General features: G+C 50.5%; 1 protein-coding gene across 2 annotated transcripts in view; it reads right to left on the reverse strand.

Moving 5' to 3' along the window:
- The window catches only part of Tmem229b (transmembrane protein 229B), a 47,677-nt gene extending 44,911 nt beyond the window's left edge, over positions 1–2,766 (reverse strand). Inside the window, exon 1 of one of the 2 annotated variants that reach the window (XM_021201621.1) lies at positions 2,461–2,766. The gene's annotated coding sequence lies outside the window, so the exon portion shown is untranslated. The remainder of the gene's footprint in view (positions 1–2,460) is intronic. The other variant, XM_029541133.1, reaches the window with a different exon arrangement.
- Between the last annotated feature and the right edge of the window lie 4,509 nt (positions 2,767–7,275).

Genomic DNA, 7,275 nt, shown 5'->3' on the forward strand with positions numbered 1-7,275 from the left:
CTCTCTCCCTCCCTCCCTCCCTCCCTCCCTCCCTCCCTGTGATACCAGAGGCCCCCACATCACCAGAGACCCTTTTCATAGCTTCAAGGGCGATTGCCACGAACACCCTGGCTTGTCATCTGCTTTGGAGAGCTCAGAGATGTCCCATGAGCAGAGGCAGACAGAAAAACCGCCCACCGCCTGTGTACTACAGCAACTTTTCTGATTTTAAAAAAAAAAAAAAAAAAAGACACTTTTAAAACTAACACCAACCTTTCCCTATCACAAAAGCTGTAATTTAGCCCTCCCCTGTAAAATGACACTTTCCCCCTTTCGAAACAAACCGGAGTCAACTGAAACACACATTGTAAGAGTCACTAACTCTTCTGATATCTTTCATTCAAAAACTCCAGGCTCTTAAATCAATTTATAAATGTAGGAGATCATGTCCCATCGCTTTCATGGAGAGAGGTGAGGGAGCCCACACACTTACCTCACAGGTTGTGTATCTGAAGAACAGTCAGTCCATAGAAAAGCCTTCTTGTACCCTTTCTCGGCTGGAGAGGTCAGGCCACTGGGTGCTATCCTCAGCTTGTGAATCAACAGCTTGGGATAAACCCAACAGAGACAGAGCCATAATCAACCCTGCTAGCTGGACGGAGGAGCTCTACATAAATGATGCTATCTGTATTGCCTGGGTTAGACACCCGACCTAACCTTAGCCACTTTAGTTCCAGGGCCACAGATGGGATGGACACTCGGGGCACTTCCTTCTCTCCTGTGATCCCTTACAAGTCCTTGGAATCTCCCTAGATCCTATCTTGCAGTGGCCAAAAACAAGACTAAATGGATTGATCGCTTCTCTCCGAAGACCAGCGTTCCATCACCCTAATGCTTGTCTCTGTTTCTGAACCCAGTCTCAGAAAGGGTAAAGAAGGTTCACCTCAGCCCACCCCTCATGTCTCTGAACCTAGTTGTCCCTGCAGATGCATCCTTGGTCCAGCCACATGTGTCATTAGCTCCTTCACAGAGATGCAAGAGGATCACCCAGAAGAGCTTACTGTGGCCTCGCTCTGGTCAGACCAAACAGAGAAGCCAGTGTAGCTCTGCCTTGCCATCAGGTAGATGGCAGGAGCTCCTGGGTGGCTGTGCTGCCACAGGGCAGGAACCAATGGTCACATGCATGCCATCTGCAAGCTGGAGGAATCTGGTTCCCAAAGACACAGATTGGGAATCAGGGTCTTGGAACCTGGCTCAATTGTCTTCTAGAGAGAAAGACCCTATACTATTCTTAAGGGAGTTCATCAGCTCTCTCTTTGACCCCTCTTCCTATTACAGGGAGAGAGAGAGAGAGAGAGAGAGAGAGAGAGAGAGAGAGAGAGNGAGAGAGAGAGAGAGAGAGAGAGAGAGAGAGAGAGAGAGAGAGAGAGCCAGCCTAGGCTTTCTGAGGACCCCAGTGTGGTGATCATTTGTTATTGGGGTGCAGAGAACACTCAACAATGGGTAAGCAGAACCCCAAGTTTACACTGATATGCAGCTTCCAAGGGTCCTCCAGTGAGCATCTAACCAGAGGTGGAATAACCAGACACCACAAGCCCTGCACCCGAAGAGATTATACCTCTACCTCCTAAGAAACCCCAGGAAGGAGAGGAGAAACGGTGAGGGAAAGAGGGAGAAACGGTCCGTTTCTGACTGGTCATAGAGAGAAAAGAAGGCACCTGGGAGAGACGCCAATACCTCCCTGGCCTTGCCAGAAATAGGGCTACCCATTTCAAACCTCCAGTTCCCACAAGGAAACAGAGATGGTGAATGCAGGTGGAGAACTAGCAACCAGGGACTGAGCACTGACCTAGGCACCCACCTGAGAAAAAAAAAAAAAAAAAAAAAAGCCAAGGTGTGCAGCCCGCCATCACCCAGTTCCTTCATGCGGACAGAAGAAAAGGTAATAGGTCATTTTGACAAGGTTCCTTTCCCCAACCCGCAAAGTCAGGAGGGTCTGTGGTTCCTACTCCCAAGACCTGGCTCTCCAGCGTCCATCCAGTCTGGCGCCCCCCTCTGTCCTTTGCAGAGGGCCTCGGGGTGCACTCCCCTGGGTTAGGGAGGAGATGTCAACCTTCAGAGGTCTCAGATCCTCAGTCAAGTCTTTTACCCTCGACTCAACCCGGCACCCCTTTGTTTCAGGCGGGGAAAGTTGCCAATGTGCACCCCTTTAGCCAACACGCCCCCCTGTGCGCCCATCCCCCGCAGGGAATCCAAGCTCAGACACAGCATCTAATCTGCGGCTCGCTCCCCAGCCCCAGCAGCGGCTCCGAAACCGAAAGCAAAGAGGAAGCGGGATCCGGTAGTGTCCCCACGCGGGGTCGCCGGGTCTTCCCCATCACCGCCCCATCACCCGCGCCCCCTCGCTCGGCGCTGCCCGCCCCGCGCAGACACCTCTCTCCGCGGCGGAAAGGCCTCTGTGCGGGCATCGCGGGCACCTACCGGTGCGGGGCCAGGGACGAGGGTAGGGCAAGGCAAGGCAGGGTCGGGCGGCCGTCTGCCCGACGCAGGTGCGGCCAGGAGCGCGGTCTCACGGGCTGGCTCCCGCTCCTCCTCCCGCGCCGGGACTCGGGGCGCTCTCCTGCGCCGCCTGTTCCCTGCCCCCACGCCCGGCGCTCGGGCTCCCCCCGCGTCGAATGACCGGACGAGCCTCCCCCACGCCACCCGCCCGTGACTATTCCCGCATCGAGTGTCCGCGGCCGCCGGGGCGGCGCGGGGCCCGGGGAGCTGCAGCCGCTGCTGCCCCACGGAACTCAGCCCCAGGCGGCGGCGGCGGCGGCGGCACTCACCCATAGTACGGATGCGGTGCAAACTGCACATGCTCGCTTCTGACAGGCGCTCTGCCCCCGGCCCTGTTTAACTCCTTCAGCGCCCGCGTGTCCGCCGGGCCCGCTGCCCCCGCCAACCCAGACGACTCCCTCCACTCATCCTCAGCCTGAGGTCAGCTCTGCCAGGACTCTGCCCGCAGCCCTCGCAGCTCAGGTGGCTGCTGTAAAGATTCCTTGGCCCTCCCTGCCACCCATGTGTGGAGTAAGGGTCGCCTCCTGGTTGTAGGAGTTGTAGGGAACCGCTTGCAGAACATTCACTCTGGGTATCTGGGTATTGTGAAGGTTCAGGCTACCAGAGATCCACACTTCACATGGTGTTTCACACCCACTGTGTGCCCTCAATGTGTTTAAATACAAGTTAATCATTGAAGCAGGCAGACCAGGTCGGCTTTTTTGTTTTTATCATCATCATCATCATATTCATCATATTCATCATTGTTATTATTCTCATTTCTAAGATGGAGAAACTGAGACCTATGAAAAAACTAGAATTTGCCTCAATCAAGGCCTGGATCTCCAAGGCCCACAATTTGGTTGGTAAAGATTAAATGGAGTATGTTTTTTTTCTGAGGTCTTCTTAGGAGGTGCTAAACAATGGACATTACAGTAAAAACAACAAAAGAACAGCAACAAAAACCCTTGGCAATTTAGAATTCAGAACATGGGAAATCGGCTCAATGACACCAAGTTCAGATAGGCCTCTCAACTAGTCGTGGGTCCTGCAGGAAACAGGAATGAAATTTCCCTTTCAGGCATCAACCACGAGTGCTGGTGCTGGGTACTTCAGCCAAGAGGAACATACAATCTTGAAGGCCTATAATAACATATGGGAAGGTCTTGTTTTCTGCTTTTAGGATAGGTCTGATCTTGAATTCCCCACACTCCTGTGCCCACCTGCCCAATGCTGGGATTACTGGAAGACCCCAACAGGTCTGGCATGGAAGGGTATGGATGTCCATTTTAAAAATAAATCAGATATGAACCAACCAGACCCCCCCCCCCCGAGCTCCCAGGGACTAAACTACCAACCAAAGAGTACACATGGAGCAACCCATGGCTCCAGCTGCATACGCCATCAATGGGAAGAGAGGCCCTGGTCCTGTGAAGGCTTGATGCCCCAGTGTAGGGGAAAGCTAGGGCAGTGAGGTGGGAGTGGGTGGGTGGGTGGGTGAAGGTAGGAGGTGGGGGGATGGGATAGGGGGTTTTCAGAGGGGAAACCAGGAAAGGGGATAACATTTGAAATGTAAATAAAGAAAATATCTAATAAAAAATGTTTCAGCCGGGCGTGGTGGCTCACGCCTTTAATCCCAGCACTTNGGAGGCAGAGGCAGGAGGATTTCTGAGTTCGAGGCCAGCCTGGTCTACAGAGTGAGTTCCAGGACAGCCAGGGCTATACAGAGAAACCCTGTCTTGAAAAACAAAACAAAAAAACAAAAACAATGTTTCAAGGAAAAATGAATACATTAAAAATAAATCAGAGAGAGCAGTCTTTCACAATTCTCAGATACCCTATGAGTGCCGAGGCCTGACCTCAGAGGTCTGGTGGTGGCTGCTTCTTCATACATTTGTGTGCATGTGTGGGGTTCACAATCTGCCACTCCACCTCCCCTGCACAAATGGGGTGCTGAGAGAACTAAATTAAAAGCCTGCACAGATGCAGCGTGGATAAAAAGGGGGGGGGAGGGAAATTTAGGGAGAGAGATGACTGTATTGGTCAGAGTTCTCTAGAGAATCAGAACTGATAGAAAAAACATATATGGGATTTATTGCTGTGGCTTACAGGCTGTGGTCCTGCTAGTCCACAGATGGCTGTCTCCTAACAGAAGGTCCAAGAATCCAATAGCTGTTCAGTCCACAAGGCTGGATGTCTTGCCTGGTCTTCAGTGTACATCAGGATCCAGTAGAAACAGGCTCTAATGCAGTAAAGAATGACTTAGCAGCAGGATAGATGAACGTGCCAGTGAGAGTGAGGGCAAGCAGGCAAAAAGCAAAGGGCTTCTTTCTTCCCTCTCCTTTATACAGGATGCCACGAGAAGGTGTGGCCCAGATTTAGGGAGAGTCTCATAACCTCAAAAGATACAACCAAGAAAAATCCGTCCCAGGTATGCCCAGCTGCTTGGGTTTTTAGTTAATTCCAGATGCTGTCAACTTGGTGGCCAAGAATATCCATCACAATGACCAAAGAAACTGCCACACCTACTTCCTTAAAAAACAAAACAAGCAGGGCAGTGGTGGCGCACGCCTTTAATCCCAGCACTTGGGAGTCAGAGGCAGACAAATTTCTGAGTTCGAGGCCAGCCTGGTCTACAGAGTGAGTTCCAAGACAGCCTGCTCTTGGAGGCCACAAAAGAACATTGGAACCCCTGGTGTTGAGTTGCAGACTGTTGAGAGTGGTTGTGTGGGTGTTGGGAACCTAACCTGGGTCCTCTGCAAGAGCAGCAAATGCTCTTAATTGCTGAACCATCTCCCTAAGTCTGTTTACCCCCTTTTTATAATGTGCCAGAAGCATAGAGGTCTCAGAAGAGCAATGCAACACAAGTTTAAGAAAAAGATCACAGAGTTCATTCAACCGGTCTTGCCCCACTCAAGACAAGGAGTCAGGCTGCGTTTCTACTTCCTGAACCTAACTTGATGGATCCTGTGTCTTCCCTTGATTGCCTAATGAGACCACAGATCTCCATCAGTCTTCTGTCCCTAGCCAGGGTATTCCAGGATCAACAGTGACACATCTCTAAACTGGAGTGGGCAGTGTGGATCAGGGGCTTTAAGCCCATTCCCGTACATACCCTGTTCTTGGCCTAAACAATCTGTTCTTCAGTAAGGAACCAGAGCGGGGCTGGGGATGAAGCTCTGAAGTAGTGCCCTTGACTGGAATGTATGGGTCTGGAATCCATCTAATACCATGGGGGAAGCATTAGAGCTCAGGTAGGAGTGGCAGGCGTTATCATGGGCCCCTCAGACCAGCAGAGAATGTCTACAACTACAAGATGTGATTGAGAAGAGCTTTCGGCTTTCCTTGTCTCATGTGTAGTAGAGCTACCTTATGGATATGATGTGATAATCCAGTGACTTCATTCATGTGAAGTCCTGAGCACATAATAGACTTTCAATAACACGAATTGTTTTCTGTTGAGAGTAAAGCAGGGAGAAGGGCTACAAGCACTGGAATGGGCTATACAGGAAGACACAAGACTCTCCCAACTCAAACACTAGAGTTTGGCTAGAAGTGACCTCATTAAACTTAGCAGCAAGGGCAAGCTGATGAGGGGGTCTCCTCTGCACCCCTTGCCCTGGATCAAAGCCCTCCAGTCCTCTCTGGGTCTGGCAGCAGCTTGGCTTTCTTCTGGGCTTTGGGAGGCAGCACTCTGCAGAGGAAGGAAAGCGTTAGGAGCTGCAGGCAGCCAGCTCTGAATTCCCGGAAACTTAGCTATTAGGTCCAGTAGGCACGGTACCTAGTGCCAGCAATATTTTTAGGGGCCCACAAAAATGCATTTTTTACAATAAAAAATGGATGCAAAAAATAAACTTTGAGGTCAAAGAAAATGTTTTCATGTAATATTAACATTTTCATCCTTAGTCTGGAACAAGATGCCAGAGGCAGAGTACAAAGGAAGAGAGTCAACAACTGAGATTTGGGCTTAGCACCACACGATCACCTCTCCCTCCAGCTTAATGGCAGGATCAGGATTTCCCTCCCATCTTTAAAAGGGATCATTTCCTCCTAGCAGCAGTTTACACAGCTGACCTCTCTTTGGGCAGGGCAGCTGTTTCTGTCTCTCATTACATAAATGAGGAAATCAGTCTGACAGAGGGTGTGTAGTTTTGCCTAGGCTATGCTGCTAGTAAAAGCAGAATGTAACTCAAACTCAGATCCTTCAGCATCCAGACCAAGATCTTCTCCACCTGCACGGAGATGAGAAATAAAATCAGTCATACACAGGACAGAGCAGTCCGTTGCAGCAGGGGACCTAAAAATAGCATCTGTAGTAATGAGTGGGTCCCCAGGCTTTTCTACCCAAAGGATGCTGAGTCCTGCGTGCTGTGTGGTGGGGAGGAGCTGAGACGTGGCCCCAGCTGAAGGAAAGCACCATAAAAGCATGGCCATAGTGACTGAACTAAGTTGCCCTGAAGGTGGAGGAACCCTGAGAGAAACCAAGACCCAGCATTCATACAGACAGACAATGCCAGCCCCTCCCCCTTTTCTTCTTGTCTTAAAAAGCCAGTGGAGCAGTGTGGTGTGTCACACAGACATATATTTTGCACACACAATCCTGTAATATATTAAATATATCATACCTATTTTAATATATATATTTCAGGGATATGACTGTCCTTGTCATGCAAGCCTGAAGACCACGGTTTGGATCTCTAGGGATTCACATAAACACTGGATGAGCATGGGGTCTTGCCTGTAACTTCAGTCTAAGGA

Source organism: Mus pahari, chromosome 7 (genome assembly GCF_900095145.1).
Source record: "Mus pahari chromosome 7, PAHARI_EIJ_v1.1, whole genome shotgun sequence".
Lineage (NCBI taxonomy): Eukaryota > Metazoa > Chordata > Mammalia > Rodentia > Muridae > Mus > Mus pahari.